The sequence below is a fragment of the Pleurodeles waltl genome, chromosome 9 (assembly GCF_031143425.1).
Source record: "Pleurodeles waltl isolate 20211129_DDA chromosome 9, aPleWal1.hap1.20221129, whole genome shotgun sequence".
Classification (NCBI taxonomy): Eukaryota; Metazoa; Chordata; class Amphibia; order Caudata; family Salamandridae; genus Pleurodeles; species Pleurodeles waltl.
Window position 1 is genome coordinate 895,980,495 of NC_090448.1, and position 19,039 is coordinate 895,999,533.

The following is a 19,039-nucleotide window of genomic DNA, read 5'->3' on the forward strand; positions in this document are numbered from 1 at the left end:
CACGTCTCTTTTGAGACAAGGCGGACTCTGTGCAAGGCCCGGTCCCTTAGCCTTGTGCCTGCTCCTAGACCCCAGCAGTCCGCCTTTCGCCCCTTTCTTGGCAACGGAAGGGGCACCCAACCACGAGTCACCCAGTCCACTCCCGCCCCTTCCTCAGCCTCCAAACCATCCTAGTCCACAGGACACCAGGTACCAGTTGATGGCAGGATTCGCCATCACCTGCCCCAATGGCAATCCATTACCTCGGACAGATGGGTCCTCCAGATCGTTCAAAGGGGCTACTCCCTCCCCTTCGAGACATCTCCTCCAGCCATGCCATCTTCATACAATCGCATATAGGAGGATCATATGGCACTTCTCTGTGAGGAAGTCCAGGGCCTTTTGGCCAAAGGAGCTAAAGAGAGGGTCCCTCTGCTAGAAGTAGGTTGTGGTTGTTATTCTCGCTACTTTCTGGTGTAAAAAAAGGCCAAGGGTCTTCATCCTGTATTAGCTCTTCGGTACCTCAATCTCTTCCTCAAGAAGGAGAAGTTCAGAATGTTGACATTGGCTCAGGTCCTATCTGGCCTGGACCCAGGAGACAGGATGGTAGCGTTGGACTTGCAAGACGCATACTTTCACATCACCGTCTTGCTGGCCCACAGAGGTTACCTATGATTTGTGGTAGGTCAGGAGCACTTTCAGTTCACCGTGCTCCCTTTTGGCCTTACCAGTGCCCCTCGGGTGTTCACGAAAGTGATGGTAGTGGTGGCTGCTCACCTGCGCAGGTTAGGGGTTTCAGTCTTCCCCTACCTTGACGATTGGCTGTTGAAGGCAAACTCACCCCAGAAAGTCGTCTCCCACCTCCAGACTACGCCGAGCCTTTTGCATTCGCTGGGGTTCGCTATCATCGTGCTGAAGTCACACCTGACTCCTTCTCAGATGCTCCCTTTCTTTAGAACTGTTCTGGATACAGTGCAGTTCCAGGCATATCCTCTCGAAAAAAGAGAGTCCAGGATATTTGGGCTTAGATACCGATGCTTCAGCCTCCATCCTGGATTTTGGTAAGAATGACTCTGAGACTGCTGGGCCTCATGATCTCCTGCATCCTGCTAGTTTAAAAGGACAGATGGCATATGCGGGCTCTGTAGTGGGACCTGAAGTTCCAGTGGGCGCAACATCAGGGGAATCTCTCCGACAAGGTCCAGATCTCGGAAGGAACTGCAAGAGACCTGCAGTGGTGGTTAACAAATCAGGATTGGGTCAAAGGCAGATCCCTCTCCTTTCCCCAACCAGATCTTACAGTGGTGACAGATGCGTCACTCCTGGGATGGGGCGGCCACATGGGAAAGGCAGAGATCAGAGGCCACTGGTCTCTTGCGGAAAATGGGCTCCATATCAACCTTCTGGAGCTCCGAGCAATTCGACTAGCATTAAAAGCATTACGTCCCTCTCTCACAGGGAAAGCAGTGCAGATGTTCACAGACAACACCACTGCCATGTGGTACTGCAACAAACAAGGCGGAACGGGGTCGTGGACCCTTTGTCAAGAGGCTCTTCACCTCGGGACTTGGCTGGAACATCAGGGGGTTTCCCTGGTGGTTCAACACCTGGTGGGCTCCCTGAACGCCAGGGCAGACAAACTCAGCCAATTATGTGTGGTCGATCACAAATGGCATCTCCATCTGGAGGTGGTGCAAGGTCTCTTCCTTCAGTGGGGAGAACCTTGGTTAGACTTGTTCGCCTGCGTAGAGAACACGCAATGTCAGCTGTTTTGCATGTTGGAGTTTCCAAAGCTTGGCAATGCTTTTCATCACGAATGGAACTCAGGCCTCCAGCACGCCATTTCGCCTATACCACTTCTGCCCAGAGTTCTGAAGAGATCAGGCAAGACTGAGCGCAAGTCATACTGGTGGCTCCGGACTGAGCACGAAGAGTCTGGTATCCCGAGCTCTTGAACATGGCCATAGCTCCTCCGATCAGACTGCTTCTTCAGGAGGATCTTCTGTTGCAGCAACAGGGGAGGGTCATCCACCCGAACCTGTCCACCCTCCGCCTCCTTGCGTGGAGATTGAGTGGCGACAGTTGGAGTCTTTTGACCTGCCACTCGAAGTCTGTAATGTTATCTTGGCAGCCAGGTGTCCCTCAACCAAAACTGTATATGACTGTTGTTGGAAGAAATTCGTGGCATGGTGCATCGACAAATCTGTTGACTCTCTATCTGCTCCTGTCTCAGGTTCTTCTCTTTATTCTTTCCCTTGCCCAACAAGCCTCTATCCTGGGCACCCTTAGGGGATATCGCTATTCTATCTCTGCTTTCTTGGGGTTACCGGATCAATCTTCTTTATTCCAATCTCCCATTGTTGGGAGGTTTCTTAAAGGCCTCACACATCTTTTTCCTCCTAGCCCATTCATCATGCCCCAATGGAATCTGAACCTAGTCTTAACACACCTTATGTGTGCCCCATTTGAGACGCTTCACAACTGCCCTTTACGGCTCTTAACCATCAAAACTGTCTTCTTTGTTGCCATCACCTCTGCCCGCAGAGTAAGTGAGCTCCAAGCTCTTTCATCTAAACCACCTTTCCTGGCAATACACCCTGACAAAGTGGTACTTCGCACAAGGGCCTCTTTTCTACCTAAAGTAGTGACACCCTTCCATGTCAGGCAGACCATCACTTTGCCTACCTTTTATGCACCCCCACATCCCTCACATGAAGAGGAGAGACTCCACTGCCTGGATCCAAAAAGAGCATTGGCGTTCTACCTTGATCGTGCCAAAGACTTCCGTGTGGACGATCAACTCTTTGTTGGATATGACTCTATTTTGCCATATTGCTTTTATCTGCAGCAGAGGTAGGAAGGAGGTTCTGTTGGGTGTTGGCTGTCAGGCTGTAAAATAATTGTTCACGTAGAGAGGGGTCTTCCCCGTCTAGCTACTACTAAAAACTCTCCCCAGCATATCTCTAGGAGGAATAAAATAGCACAGTTTACCTCTAATTGGCAAATGTCGTAAACTCTGTTTTACCTCTACAGTACTTCTCACCATATATGGCAAATAAGGGCTCATCCGCATCTGGTTAGTAGTATGTGGGAGCAAGCCTTTAAGTGCCTCCATGTGCTGGAAAAGTTTCATTTCATCATGCAACATAGTCACAACAGGCACATTTTATGAAGATGACTATGGTGGAAAACTACAAGGAAGCTCATGTTCTTTTTTTAATATGCTTCTCACCTGTTTATTTATGTATGAGGCATGACACCAGCAACCAAGTGCATCTAAGAGCAAGGAAGGCAACAAAATAAACTGGCTCATCACAAAACCTTTTAAAACAGGTCTAACTTTAGAGTTTCTCCAAAGTCATATACATGGGCAGACATTGAATGTTCAACTGGAAGCCTATTCCAAAACATTTGAACAAGAACTACAAACTAGTGTTTCCACCAAGATTTAAATTCACTAACTGAAATGAAAATCAATATCTGATCAGCCGTCCGCCGTAACCTTTTGGGGAAGTGTAGTTGAATGTATTTTTCTAAATAACATGGTGCAAACCTTTTAAAACAAAAAGCGGTAATGAGTGGATTGCTTGCAAAAGTCACAGCCACCTGCAGTCGCCTCAGCCACATTGTAGTCCTTCTTTGTTTTCCTACTACACCACCTCAGATGGGAAACAACTCCATATAATCAGTCTTGATCCTGCCCAATTAGCAATAGTCCAGCCAAACTGCCAGGCCACTCCCCATTTGAATGGAAACATAAGTAACCACAGATCAGTCTCAGCCTTTCTGGGTACTCATCAGTGAGGTGCATCTTGGATTCAATCATACAGGAAGCACATACCCCATGTCTGGGCATTCCAATCATATCTAAGGCATCACAATAAAACAAGTCTTATGGAACAGCCTGCATATACTGCACCACTTGATGCTGGTCCTTGATGTAGTCGATGTCATTATCCAGACCCTGACTTAATGCACCTTGATTGACATGCCAAGCTTGAAGACCTACTGGTCTTGTATATTTATAGAGGTCTCAGATATAATCGAGTGTGTCCTTCACCTGTTTACACTACTGCCATTATTAGGCCTTGTTAATGATGTTTCAGCTATATATAGCTTGCAGATTTACAGCGATTCCTTTAGTAATGTCTAAAAGAAGAGTGACTATATATAAATGCCCAGGGTATAATTACGATGTCTGCTTAATTGTAATGTGTGTATGTGTTGTCATTTATACAGTGCAAACCTAGCTAGAAAGCAACGGTGCACTGGATAATACACCGGAGTTTGGTAGACAATCTAAAAGATTGTGTACATCAAGAAGGGATTACACAACTACATTTCACATTTTTAAGTAATTTGCCCAGACTCACACAATGTTGAGCCAAGGACAGAGGCTGGTATTTGAACCTCAATGACCGTGTTCCAAACTAGGCAGTTCAGTGATCCACACCACCTCCGCTGTAATATAGCCTTAGAACCCGCTGTAGCGGGCTCTACCGGCTATTAAAGGCCCGCTCCCCGCGTTAAATGCCCGAGCCGAAGGCGAGGGCATTTAACAAGGGAGAGGGACTTTAATAGCCGGTAGAGCCCGCTACAGCGGGTTCTAAGACTATTAGAACATTCTGCCACTCAGGGCAGAATGTTCTATTAAAAAAAAAAAAAATCACGGAGCCCGGGGGATTAAAATCCCCTCGGGCTCCGTGAGGCTTTGTTCACAGCTGCTGCTGTGAACAAAGCGAACATTGGAATGTTGGCGCTGCGGGCCTTTACCGGCCAGTAAAAGCCCGCAGCACTCCATTGTTTTCAATGGAGCCCCCAGCATTCCAATGTTCTAATAACTCATATGCTCATGCAACGCTGCTACACTCCATCATGAATCTAAGGGGTATTTATTGCTTCTGTTCCAAACACTAATTGTACACCATAAAATAATGTTCTTTTGACTGTAATGCTATTTCTTTCCTATATATTTGAAAATGCAATTTAAGGCAAACAACATAAAGAGGGATTCTCTTTAAAACTTCATACCATAATGCTGTCAAAACAGCTGGGCTTCTAAGGCTTAGTGGGTTAGGGCAGCTGCTAACTCCTTAAAGCAGTATCCCTTTTTCACCTAAACATATCTTTTGTCTTCCTCGTTGTCTTCCCCTTCTTTTCTTGCATATTTTTCAAAGACGCTTGGGCAGCAAGGTTCTTATTATGGCACAAACCTTTTTTTATATACTATTTCCCTATTTAGACAACATTTTTAAAAGAGAAACATCTGAAATGTATCAAATCTGGCCTTAGCTAGGCTGCAATGCATAGCTATGGATATAAAATGTATTTATTTTTTAAATAATTATTATGATGTATGTATGTGTGGTAAAAAGTATTGCAGATTCCCATGTACAACAAGTTCCATGGCAAAAAGTAGGACTGTGCTGGTTCATAGACATCGTGGATCGGCTGATACTAACTTGATAGATCACCAGATACATTAGGGCCCTTATTATGACTTCGGCGGTCAAAACAGCTTGGTGGTCTTCAGACCCCCATATTATGACTCCTGGCACCTCTCCGCCATAAATTGGGCTGAGAGCCGCCAGCAGCCATACTGGCGGTCGGACGTCTAGTGGATTTTGCTCCGCTGGCACTGACCTGTCATCACAACACCGCCCGCCGTATTATACGTTTGTTCGGGAGGGTGGGAGAGTCACATACTGGGAATAGGAATGTTAGTTCCTGTCGCCAGTATCCTTTCTGCCAGGAATTTCCTGGTGGGGTTGCCGCCAGGAAATCACTGGTGGAAAGGAGACTCATAATACCATCAGCGGTGTAAGGTGGACCGCCGGGCCAAAGGTGGTACACTTTCAGCCTGGTGGTCCCACCGCCCTGGCGGTAAAGGGGGTGAACTGGCTGCTTTGCCGCCAGTTCACCGACGTGGTTATAATTTGGCAGTCCAGCTCCATCACGCTGTCAGTGGTGTTACCGCCACCGCCGGCGAGGGGGATCAGGGCCGCCAAACTCATAATAACCACCTAGATGCCTTGTGTGTGGCGTAAAGGCAGAGAATTGGGAATGAACTATGGAGACAGCGGATTACTCCTCTGTTTCAATAACAATCTATCTGTTGTGTGAGCTATCGGAGACAGAGACCTTTGCCACATTGACCCTTTATGATCACTCTCAGAGTAGCAGCATAAGACCTCCCACACAGTACTTCCTTCCTTTGCCAGATTCAGACAATGCATGTTTTCCTGTGGTGATGTCTGGAGTTTATTGTGTGAGTTTCCTGGAAACATCTCTGTTAGGTCATCATTTCTATCTTTGTGCACAGAACCTGGCAGGCAGTGATGTATTACATGGTAAGTGTGCAGACTGGGTAGAACGTGGCACTCAAGAGTGTAATAAACGCTACTACCATCCATGTAATTCTCTGTTTGGATTTTTCTGCCTTGCCAGCTGCACCTCACCCAACCACAATTACACTGATTAAAGAAAACCCAGCATTATAGGGCACTTTTCTCTTTGGTCTATTTAACCAGATTTTATTTACTAGCTTGATACCTTTGTGATAGAAGGTATTGTTAAAGCATCCTGTCCATAAAAAGAACCCCGATGAATGCCCCAAATTCTTTCCGGCCCCTTGCATTGCTCAATGCTGAAGACAAGCTGTTTGCCAAATTCTTAATGGCCAAACTATGTGGATGAGTGAGCAATAATAATATCCTGCTGGTAAATCAAACAGGTTTTCTGCTGGATCCTCTACAATAGATAACATCTCAGCGCTAACTGTACTGGTGAACAAAGTGATCAAGAACGACAAGGTCCTCTATAACTGCTTGGTTGATTACCACTCGGCCTTTGATAAAGTTAACTGCACTTTCTTCTGAAATAAACTGGCCAACAAAGGCCTAAACCAGTCTGTATTACACCTAGGTCATTCGTCCAGCAAGAAAGAAGTCTCTCCAAAAACTTATATTAAATGTGGCATAAAACAAAGCTGCGTATTGGCACCACTATTATTTTCTCTACACATATCTGATCTGTTCATCTACAAGAGTACCTCGGGCGGCCTGCCACCTAAATTGGGCATACAACCTATTTTTTATTTTGTTTACTGTGAAGATTTGGTGATCTTTTTCTCAACACCTTTGGGCCTTCATACCTGACTAAAGAACCTGAACTCAGTGCCTCAAAACCAAAATTCCTGGTGTTTGGGAAAAAGGGGAAGCACCTAGTTTGGCAAATTGGCAAACACCCTATACACGTCGCTTATAACCACCAGTACCTAAGTGTCACAATTGAATCCAAACTATCCTTGTCTGACCACTTTTACAAATTAAACAAGCATTTGCAATGCAATGGGACTCACATTTGCTCGAGTTAGAGCTATAAGCGTTGTTAACTCTTAACCAGATTTTTCTTGCCACATAAACTGAAAATTAAAAGTAAAACAGTTTCACATAAGCGAGTCAGTTCACAGCACTAGGACTGCCATGAGCGTCAGCGTGAAAAGACACACAAAAGAAAAAAGAAGTTCACTCACTGTCAAACTTTTCGGCAAAAGTGCAATTAGCCATGTAACAGGGGCGATGGCCAAGGCGGTAACAAAACCTTCCCAAGGAGGGACAAACGTAAACCATTTACCAATATCATCAGCGGACAAGTCCACAAGCGAGTGATAGTGCTGGGCGTGAGGTGGGCATTGTTAAAAGCTCAGATACATACCAACACCTCGGAAAAGCAGCGATTGCGCACAACTATGCTCAACCTAAAAACAAAGGGCCTCATTATGAGTTTGGCCGTCCCACTGTGGGACCGCCAAACTCACGGGGAGGACACCAATGCCATGGCGGTGACCCTGAGCGTGTTACAATGTTCCCCCCGGACTGACTGGCGGGAACATTCTAATATCCATTCCCACCGATCAGTCTGGCGGGAACAGTGCTATGATACAGGACTCGCCTCCCTTAAGGGAGCCAAGTACTATCCTGTCCTGTAGCACAGAGATGGCTGACCAACACCCTCTGAATGCGCACTGTCTGCAAAGCTGAAGGTGCTGGGCAGGGGGGCCCCTACACTGCCCATGCCATCTATGGCCCCTGACTTTTGGCCAGCCTTTTCAATACAGGGTCCCCACCAAGGAAAGGCTGCCAGAAAGTGGGGTTGTAATCAGCCAGAAGGTGCTGAGTTCTTCGCTACCCTGGCTGAGTACAACCCTGACCCCCGTCACCACATTGGGAACAATGTTCCTGGCGAGGACGGGGGTCTTTAGGCGGGTCTGCCCTCCAAGGTTGTAATTTGGCAGTCGGACAACCTGAAATGCGGCATTTCTTTTGGAACTGAACTTAAAATCTGTAAGCAGCTTACACCTAACATCCATCTTCAACTTTGCACAAGGATGCTGGTTCACACATGACAAAACATTTAAAAAGTTGATCTTCCAAGTGTTATCTAACAACAATCCTAAACATAGCAACTTTATTCTGTTGATTGGAAGAGCGCAACTTGCCTTCTTTGGACAACCTATGCAACCTCTAAAGAGGCAGCTGAAAATGTCTAAAACAAAACTCTTCTTCAGCTTGGTTGTTACAGCGGCCTAAATCAATTTTTAAATAAAGGCACAACCACCTAGTTTTAGACCCTTACTGTGGTACAAAACGACCTGATTTAGACTCAGATCTGGAGGCTGCCCAAACAAAACAAATATTCATGGTTTTGTCACCTGTACATACCCATCACTGAATTTTAGGGCTCTAGGAAAATATGCTTGCACCCACACAATGGCTGCAACCTATTCAACTACAGATCAGAAACTTTGGAACACATACTGTGTGTCTGCCTGAAACTAATGGATTTGAGAAGGAAGCACTTGAGTTCATCCTTCATTGAGAATAAGATAAGAACCGGTAAAGAAGCAACAAGGTGTTGCTTCTTGCTTCAAACAAATTGTTTCATCAGTAAACTGGTAAAATATTCCAACTTATCTGAGGCTTGCCTCATCTGCAAAAACTTGTACCTTAATCAGGGGCCTCACTTACCCTTCAAATTGAGGTCAAGCACAGTGACTCAGGGACTCGGATTTTAATATGATTTGTTTACGTACACATTGATTTCTGTTCTGATTCTTATGTGAAGTTGATGTATTTTAATCCGATAAATATTTATTCGTTCATTTTTTCACTGCAAGTGCTGTGGGTCAGAGCCTCAGTGGGTATCCATGAATGCACTCCCTTTAAAGTGTCTAATGTATTGTGCATGGACTCCTGTAGATCTTCTACCAATCAAGTGGTCACATGTAAGTAGAAAGGAAAAATGCCATATGTCATGACTGACAGTTATGATCTATATATGGCTGAAGAATGTAGTTTGATCAATATGGGTAGAACAACCATTGCCCAAGAAGGGCTCTACCTTTCAATGGTCTCCAGGGATCGATGGTATATGCTCTTTCTAGACATCTAAAGCTGGAAAATGGTCATCCAGATGGCTGCAATTGCATGTTGGTACTTAGATCAGTCTTTATTTGTGTTTCCTGGAGGAGATGGTTTGAGAGATGCCTTCTTGACAGTCTTCTATGTCCATATAAGCACCACACACTATTGGATCTTTGCATCGGATTTAATTTGTTTATACATTGAAATTAATGAAGAGTACAGCCGAAAATTCAGTCCTGTCGCAGTGCCATGCTTCCCCCATAGTATTTGTTTTTTTCAAAATTGTGTCCTTCTTTGGATATAGTGGTAAGCCGTTGAATTAAGAATATTGTGATAGGAAGAAAGAGCTAACAGGTGTAAATGGTATATATCGTTTCCAATATATTAGAGGCTTATCTATTTAATATTTAGAACTGACAGACAATGATAAATGAATGATAAGTCAAAGTCTGGTGTACTCTCTAATGTGATAGCAGACATGTTTTGACTTCCAACGCTGTACAGCAGGACCACTGACCCTCGGGTAGGTCGCTCCCCTGCTCACGCAGCGCCTCCAGTCCCTGACTGCCTTCCTCTCCTGTGAGTGTGCTCCCCCCTTCTTGCCCGTGTACCCCGAGTGCTTGAGCTTGTGCTGGTGCTGACTGAAATCCCTTTTTTCTCCTTGTATCCCATGCGTGTGCCCCCGAGTGACTGAAATTCCCCTTTTCTCTCCTTGTATCCCGTGCGTGTGCCCCCGAGTGCCGTGCGCCGTCCTCCCCTCTCAGCCCCTCCTTTTTAGTAGATTTTAGTAGGCTCTTGTTCCCTTTTCGCCGTCTTGCCGCTTTTCCCGCCGCTCCTACCGCGCTTTTCCCGCCGTTTTTTGCCGCTCTTTTTTGCCGCTCTTTTTTACCGCTTCCAGCTCCCCTGCCCGCCCACCTCCCGCCTCCCAGCTGACCCCGCCTCCCCACCTACCCCTTAAATGGCGGCCGCTGCGAGGCAGAGGTAGCGACCACTGACCCTCGGGTAGGTCGCTCCCCTGCTCACGCAGCGCCTCCAGTCCCTGACTGCCTTCCTCTCCTGTGAGTGTGCTCCCTCCTTCTTGCCCGTGTACCCCGAGTGCTTGAGCTTGTGCTGGTGCTGACTGAAATCCCTTTTTTCTCCTTGTATCCCATGCGTGTGCCCCCGAGTGACTGAAATTCCCCTTTTCTCTCCTTGTATCCCGTGCGTGTGCCCCCGAGTGCCGTGCGCCGTCCTCCCCTCTCAGCCCCTCCTTTTTAGTAGATTTTAGTAGGCTCTTGTTCCCTTTTCGCCGTCTTGCCGCTTTTCCCGCCGCTCCTACCGCGCTTTTCCTGCCGTTTTTTGCCGCTCTTTTTTGCCGCTCTTTTTTGCCGCTCTTTTTTGCCGCTTCCAGCTCCCCTGCCCGCCCACCTCTCGCCTCCCAGCTGACCCCGCCTCCCCACCTACCCCTTAAATGGCGGCCGCTGTGAGGCAGAGGTAGCGACCACTGACCCTCGGGTAGGTCGCTCCCCTGCTCACGCAGCGCCTCCAGTCCCTGACTGCCTTCCTCTCCTGTGAGTGTGCTCCCCCCTTCTTGCCCGTGTACCCCGAGTGCTTGAGCTTGTGCTGGTGCTGACTGAAATCCCTTTTTTCTCCTTGTATCCCATGCGTGTGCCCCCGAGTGACTGAAATTCCCCTTTTCTCTCCTTGTATCCCGTGCGTGTGCCCCCGAGTGCCGTGCGCCGTCCTCCCCTCTCAGCCCCTCCTTTTTAGTAGATTTTAGTAGGCTCTTGTTCCCTTTTCGCCGTCTTGCCGCTTTTCCCGCCGCTCCTACCGCGCTTTTCCCGCCGTTTTTTGCCGCTCTTTTTTGCCGCTCTTTTTTGCCGCTTCCAGCTCCCCTGCCCGCCCACCTCCCGCCTCCCAGCTGACCCCGCCTCCCCACCTACCCCTTAAATGGCGGCCGCTGCGAGGCAGAGGTAGCGACCACTGACCCTCGGGTAGGTCGCTCCCCTGCTCACGCAGCGCCTCCAGTCCCTGACTGCCTTCCTCTCCTGTGAGTGTGCTCCCCCCTTCTTGCCCGTGTACCCCGAGTGCTTGAGCTTGTGCTGGTGCTGACTGAAATCCCTTTTTTCTCCTTGTATCCCATGCGTGTGCCCCCGAGTGACTGAAATTCCCCTTTTCTCTCCTTGTATCCCGTGCGTGTGCCCCCGAGTGCCGTGCGCCGTCCTCCCCTCTCAGCCCCTCCTTTTTAGTAGATTTTAGTAGGCTCTTGTTCCCTTTTCGCCGTCTTGCCGCTTTTCCCGCCGCTCCTTCCGCGCTTTTCCCGCCGTTTTTTGCCGCTCTTTTTTGCCGCTCTTTTTTGCCGCTTCCAGCTCCCCTGCCCGCCCACCTCCCGCCTCCCAGCTGACCCCGCCTCCCCACCTACCCCTTAAATGGCGGCCGCTGCGAGGCAGAGGTAGCGACCACTGACCCTCGGGTAGGTCGCTCCCCTGCTCACGCAGCGCCTCCAGTCCCTGACTGCCTTCCTCTCCTGTGAGTGTGCTCCCTCCTTCTTGCCCGTGTACCCCGAGTGCTTGAGCTTGTGCTGGTGCTGACTGAAATCCCTTTTTTCTCCTTGTATCCCATGCGTGTGCCCCCGAGTGACTGAAATTCCCCTTTTCTCTCCTTGTATCCCGTGCGTGTGCCCCCGAGTGCCGTGCGCCGTCCTCCCCTCTCAGCCCCTCCTTTTTAGTAGATTTTAGTAGGCTATTGTTCCCTTTTCGCCGTCTTGCCGCTTTTCCCGCCGCTCCTACCGCGCTTTTCCCGCCGTTTTTTGCCGCTCTTTTTTGCCGCTCTTTTTTGCCGCTCTTTTTTGCCGCTTCCAGCTCCCCTGCCCGCCCACCTCCCGCCTCCCAGCTGACCCCGCCTCCCCACCTACCCCTTAAATGGCGGCCGCTGCGAGGCAGAGGTAGCGACCACTGACCCTCGGGTAGGTCGCTCCCCTGCTCACGCAGCGCCTCCAGTCCCTGACTGCCTTCCTCTCCTGTGAGTGTGCTCCCCCCTTCTTGTCCGTGTACCCCGAGTGCTTGAGCTTGTGCTGGTGCTGACTGAAATCCCTTTTTTCTCCTTGTATCCCATGCGTGTGCCCCCGAGTGACTGAAATTCCCCTTTTCTCTCCTTGTATCCCGTGCGTGTGCCCCCGAGTGCCGTGCGCCGTCCTCCCCTCTCAGCCCCTCCTTTTTAGTAGATTTTAGTAGGCTCTTGTTCCCTTTTCGCCGTCTTGCCGCTTTTCCCGCCGCTCCTACCGCGCTTTTCCCGCCGTTTTTTGCCGCTCTTTTTTGCCGCTCTTTTTTGCCGCTTCCAGCTCCCCTGCCCGCCCACCTCCCGCCTCCCAGCTGACCCCGCCTCCCCACCTACCCCTTAAATGGCGGCCGCTGCGAGGCAGAGGTAGCGACCACTGACCCTCGGGTAGGTCGCTCCCCTGCTCACGCAGCGCCTCCAGTCCCTGACTGCCTTCCTCTCCTGTGAGTGTGCTCCCTCCTTCTTGCCCGTGTACCCCGAGTGCTTGAGCTTGTGCTGGTGCTGACTGAAATCCCTTTTTTCTCCTTGTATCCCATGCGTGTGCCCCCGAGTGACTGAAATTCCCCTTTTCTCTCCTTGTATCCCGTGCGTGTGCCCCCGAGTGCCGTGCGCCGTCCTCCCCCCTCAGCCCCTCCTTTTTAGTAGATTTTAGTAGGCTCTTGTTCCCTTTTCGCCGTCTTGCCGCTTTTCCCGCCGCTCCTACCGCGCTTTTCCCGCCGTTTTTTGCCGCTCTTTTTTGCCGCTCTTTTTTGCCGCTTCCAGCTCCCCTGCCCGCCCACCTCCCGCCTCCCAGCTGACCCCGCCTCCCCACCTACCCCTTAAATGGCGGCCGCTGCGAGGCAGAGGTAGCGACCACTGACCCTCGGGTAGGTCGCTCCCCTGCTCACGCAGCGCCTCCAGTCCCTGACTGCCTTCCTCTCCTGTGAGTGTGCTCCCCCCTTCTTGCCCGTGTACCCCGAGTGCTTGAGCTTGTGCTGGTGCTGACTGAAATCCCTTTTTTCTCCTTGTATCCCATGCGTGTGCCCCCGAGTGACTGAAATTCCCCTTTTCTCTCCTTGTATCCCGTGCGTGTGCCCCCGAGTGCCGTGCGCTCGGCTCTCAGCCCCTCCTTTTTAGTAGATTTTAGTAGGCTCTTGTTCCCTTTTCGCCGTCTTGCCGCTTTTCCCGCCGCTCCTACCGCGCTTTTCCTGCCGTTTTTTGCCGCTCTTTTTTGCCGCTCTTTTTTGCCGCTTCCAGCTCCCCTGCCCGCCCACCTCCCGCCTCCCAGCTGACCCCGCCTCCCCACCTACCCCTTAAATGGCGGCCGCTGCGAGGCAGAGGTAGCGACCATTGACCCTCGGGTAGGTCGCTCCCCTGCTCACGCAGCGCCTCCAGTCCCTGACTGCCTTCCTCTCCTGTGAGTGTGCTCCCCCCTTCTTGCCCGTGTACCCCGAGTGCTTGAGCTTGTGCTGGTGCTGACTGAAATCCCTTTTTTCTCCTTGTATCCCATGCGTGTGCCCCCGAGTGACTGAAATTCCCCTTTTCTCTCCTTGTATCCCGTGCGTGTGCCCCCGAGTGCCGTGCGCCATCCTCCCCTCTCAGCCCCTCCTTTTTAGTAGATTTTAGTAGGCTCTTGTTCCCTTTTCGCCGTCTTGCCGCTTTTCCCGCCGCTCCTACCGCGCTTTTCCCGCCGTTTTTTGCCGCTCTTTTTTGCCGCTCTTTTTTGCCGCTTCCAGCTCCCCTGCCCGCCCACCTCCCGCCTCCCAGCTGACCCCGCCTCCCCACCTACCCCTTAAATGGCGGCCGCTGCGAGGCAGAGGTAGCGACCACTGACCCTCGGGTAGGTCGCTCCCCTGCTCACGCAGCGCCTCCAGTCCCTGACTGCCTTCCTCTCCTGTGAGTGTGCTCCCTCCTTCTTGCCCGTGTACCCCGAGTGCTTGAGCTTGTGCTGGTGCTGACTGAAATCCCTTTTTTCTCCTTGTATCCCATGCGTGTGCCCCCGAGTGACTGAAATTCCCCTTTTCTCTCCTTGTATCCCGTGCGTGTGCCCCCGAGTGCCGTGCGCCGTCCTCCCCTCTCAGCCCCTCCTTTTTAGTAGATTTTAGTAGGCTCTTGTTCCCTTTTCGCCGTCTTGCCGCTTTTCCCGCCGCTCCTACCGCGCTTTTCCCGCCGCTTTTTGCCGCTCTTTTTTGCCGCTCTTTTTTGCCGCTTCCAGCTCCCCTGCCCGCCCACCTCCCACCTCCCAGCTGACCCCGCCTCCCCACCTACCCCTTAAATGGCGGCCGCTGTGAGGCAGAGGTAGCGACCACTGACCCTCGGGTAGGTCGCTCCCCTGCTCACGCAGCGCCTCCAGTCCCTGACTGCCTTCCTCTCCTGTGAGTGTGCTCCCCCCTTCTTGCCCGTGTACCCCGAGTGCTTGAGCTTGTGCTGGTGCTGACTGAAATCCCTTTTTTCTCCTTGTATCCCATGCGTGTGCCCCCGAGTGACTGAAATTCCCCTTTTCTCTCCTTGTATCCCGTGCGTGTGCCCCCGAGTGCCGTGCGCCGTCCTCCCCTCTCAGCCCCTCCTTGTTAGTAGATTTTAGTAGGCTCTTGTTCCCTTTTCGCCGTCTTGCCGCTTTTCCCGCCGCTCCTACCGCGCTTTTCCGGCCGTTTTTTGCCGCTCTTTTTTGCCGCTTCCAGCTCCCCTGCCCGCCCACCTCCCGCCTCCCAGCTGACCCCCGCCTCCCCACCTACCCCTTAAATGGCGCCCGCTGCGAGGCAGAGGTAGCGACCACTGACCCTCGGGTAGGTCGCTCCCCTGCTCACGCAGCGCCTCCAGTCCCAGACTGCCTTCCTCTCCTGTGAGTGTGCTCCCCCCTTCTTGCCCGTGTACCCCGAGTGCTTGAGCTTGTGCTGGTGCTGACTGAAATCCCTTTTTTCTCCTTGTATCCCATGCGTGTGCCCCCGAGTGACTGAAATTCCCCTTTTCTCTCCTTGTATCCCGTGCGTGTGCCCCCGAGTGCCGTGCGCCGTCCTCCCCTCTCAGCCCCTCCTTTTTAGTAGATTTTAGTAGGCTCTTGTTCCCTTTTCGCCGTCTTGCCGCTTTTCCCGCAGCTCCTACCGCGCTTTTCCCGCCGTTTTTTGCCGCTCTTTTTTGCCGCTCTTTTTTGCCGCTTCCAGCTCCCCTGCCTGCCCACCTCCCGCCTCCCAGCTGACCCCGCCTCCCCACCTACCCCTTAAATGGCGGCCGCTGCGAGGCAGAGGTAGCGACCACTGACCCTCGGGTAGGTCGCTCCCCTGCTCACGCAGCGCCTCCAGTCCCTGACTGCCTTCCTCTCCTGTGAGTGTGCTCCCCCCTTCTTGCCCGTGTACCCCGAGTGCTTGAGCTTGTGCTGGTGCTGACTGAAATCCCTTTTTTCTCCTTGTATCCCATGCGTGTGCCCCTGAGTGACTGAAATTCCCCTTTTCTCTCCTTGTATCCCGTGCGTGTGCCCCCGAGTGCCGTGCGCCGTCCTCCCCTCTCAGCCCCTCCTTTTTAGTAGATTTTAGTAGGCTCTTGTTCCCTTTTCGCCGTCTTGCCGCTTTTCCCGCCGCTCCTACCGCGCTTTTCCCGCCGTTTTTTGCCGCTCTTTTTTGCCGCTCTTTTTTGCCGCTTCCAGCTCCCCTGCCCGCCCACCTCCCGCCTCCCAGCTGACCCCGCCTCCCCACCTACCCCTTAAATGGCGGCCGCTGTGAGGCCGCGCAGCGGGCGCGCCAAAGGCGCGCCTAAGGCAAGCCCGTCTGCGCCCGTCCGCGCCTGGACCGCGCCTAGTGCCCGAACCCCTGGCCCCCGCGCCCCCCGCTTGACCTATGACTCCGCCACCCTCGCCAACCTCAACCCCGGCCGCGCGCCGGGCTGCTACCGCGCCACCCCCAAACGTACCCACGGACCCTTCACCTGCAGCAACTGCCGCTTCACCTGCCTACGGACCCACACCGCCACCACCAAGAACGACGCCCCCGGAAGCAACCTCGAATGCATCCTGGTCAACACCCGCTCCGTCCACAGGCACGCCATCGAACTGTGGAACCTCATCAACTCAACGAACCCAGACATCGCCTTCCTCACCGAGACCTGGATGAACCCCTCCTCGGCACCCGACATCGCCATAGCCATCCCCGACGGCTACAAAATCATCCGGAGAGACCGCTTCAACCGCACCGGAGGAGGCATCGCCATCGCACACAAAAGCTCCATCAGCATCTCGACCCACACCGACAACTCACTTCCCGACGCCGAACACCTCCACTTCGCGATCCACATCGACCCCAAGACAACCCTAAGAGGCACCCTCATGTACAGACCACCAGGACCCCGCACCAAGTTCAGCGAAGACATTGCAGACTTCGTCAACCCCCACGCACTCTCATCCACCGACTACATCCTCCTAGGAGACCTCAACTTTCACCTGGAGAACCACACCGACAACAACACCACCACCGTTCTAGACAACCTCGCCAACCTGGGACTGAAACAACTGGTCAACACCCCCACCCACTACGCCGGACACACGCTCGACCCCATCTTCTCCTCAAGCAAACACATCACCTTCAGCCACACCACCGAACTCACATGGTCGGACCACAGCTGCGTCCACTTCAGCTTCAAGAAAACCACCGTGCATCACCACACCCGGCAACCACCAAAAAGATACTGGAACCGAATCACCACAGAACAACTCGCAGCAACGCTCTCCCTGAACCAACCCACCAGCACCAGCAACCCCAACGAGGCCGCCAACAACCTCACCAACTGGATCTCCGACTGCGCCAACCTCCTGGCCCCTCTGAAGACCCAAACCAACACCAACAACCACAAGAAAAACTCCTGGTTCACCACCGAACTCAAAAACTCCAAGAAAGAATGCCGCCTCCGCGAGAAGACATGGCGCCTCAACCCGACAGAGGAAAACCTGACAGCTCTCAAGGACACCACCCGCCAACACCACCAACGCCTCCGCACCGCACGAAAAACAGCCTACCAGAACAGACTTGACAACAACGCCCACAACAGCAAGGAACTATTTGGCATCGTCAAAGAGCTCTCCAACCCGGACGCAGAAACCAACCCCATCCCTCCCTCACAGGACCTCTGCGACTCCCTTGCGACCTTCTTCCACCGTAAGATTGCCGACATCTACAACAGCTTCACGACCACCAACATGAACCCGCCCCCGGAAGCCGCAAACGACATCTCCACCATCCTCGCCTGGAACCCTACCACCACCGAGGAAACCACCCGCGTCATGAACTCGATCCACTCGGGATCACCCTCCGACCCCTGTCCTCACCACATTTACAACAAGGCCGACAACATCATCGCACCCCACCTCCGAGACGTCATCAACGCCTCCCTCACCACTGCTACCTTCCCTGATAGCTGGAAACACGCAGAACTCAACGACCTCTTAAAGAAACCTACAGCAGACCCCACCGAACTCAAAAACTTCCGGCCTATCTCCCTCCTACCGTTCCCCGCCAAAGTGATTGAGAAAATCGTCAACGCTCAACTCACCGCCGCCCTGGAAACCTCTGACTCCCTCGACTCCACTCAGTTCGGATTCAGGGCCAACCACAGCACCGAAACCGCCCTCATCGCAGCCACGGACGACATCCGAGCCCTGACCGACAAGGGTGAAACCGTGGCCCTCATTCTCCTGGATCTCTCTGCAGCCTTCGACACGGTCTGCCACCGCACCCTGATAGACCGCCTCTGCAGCGCCGGCATCAGAGGCAAGGCCCTGGAATGGGTCATCTCCTTCCTCTCCGGAAGGACCCAGAGAGTCCGCCTCCCCCCCTTCAGATCCGCAGCCACGGAGATCATCTGCGGCGTACCCCAAGGATCCTCCCTCAGCCCCACCCTATTCAACGTCTACATGACCCCCCTGGCAAACATCGCACACAAACACGGACTCGACATCATATCCTACGCCGACGACACCCAGCTCATCTTATCCCTCACCAACAACCCCACATCAGCAAGGACCAGACTGCACGACGGCATGAAGGAAGTAGCGACCTGGATGACAGACAGCCGACTGAAACTGAACACAGATAAAACGGAGGTCCTCATCCTCGGCCCTACCCCCTCCGCATGGGACGACTCCTGGTGGCCCCCCGCCCTAGGCAGCGCTCCCCAACCGACCAACCACGCACGCAACCTCGGCTTCATCCTGGACTCCTCCCTCTCGATGACCAGACAGGTCAACTCGGTGACCTCAGCGTGCTTCAACACCCTCCGCATGCTTCGCAAGATCTTCCGCTGGATCCCCATCGACACCAGGAAGACCGTCACCCACGCCCTCGTCACCAGCCGCCTGGACTACGGGAACACTCTGTACGCCGGCATCACCACCAAGCTGCAGAGGAAACTTCAACGGATCCAGAACGCCGCAGCACGACTCATCCTGGACATACCTCGCCACCACCACATCGCCGGACACCTGAGAAAACTCCACTGGCTCCCGGTCAACAAGAGGATCACCTTCAGACTCCTCACCCACGCACACAAAGCCCTCTACAACCTCGGACCCAAACTCATCAACTCCCGCGTCTCCTTCTACACCCCTCCGCGCACTCTGCGCTCCACCGGTCAGGCCT

At 52.5% G+C, this 19,039-nt stretch overlaps 1 protein-coding gene across 2 annotated transcripts in view; it reads left to right on the top strand.

Moving 5' to 3' along the window:
- Positions 1-19,039, top strand: part of PPP4R4 (protein phosphatase 4 regulatory subunit 4) — a 1,510,494-nt gene that overhangs the window by 1,193,281 nt on the left and 298,174 nt on the right. The window lies entirely within an intron of this gene.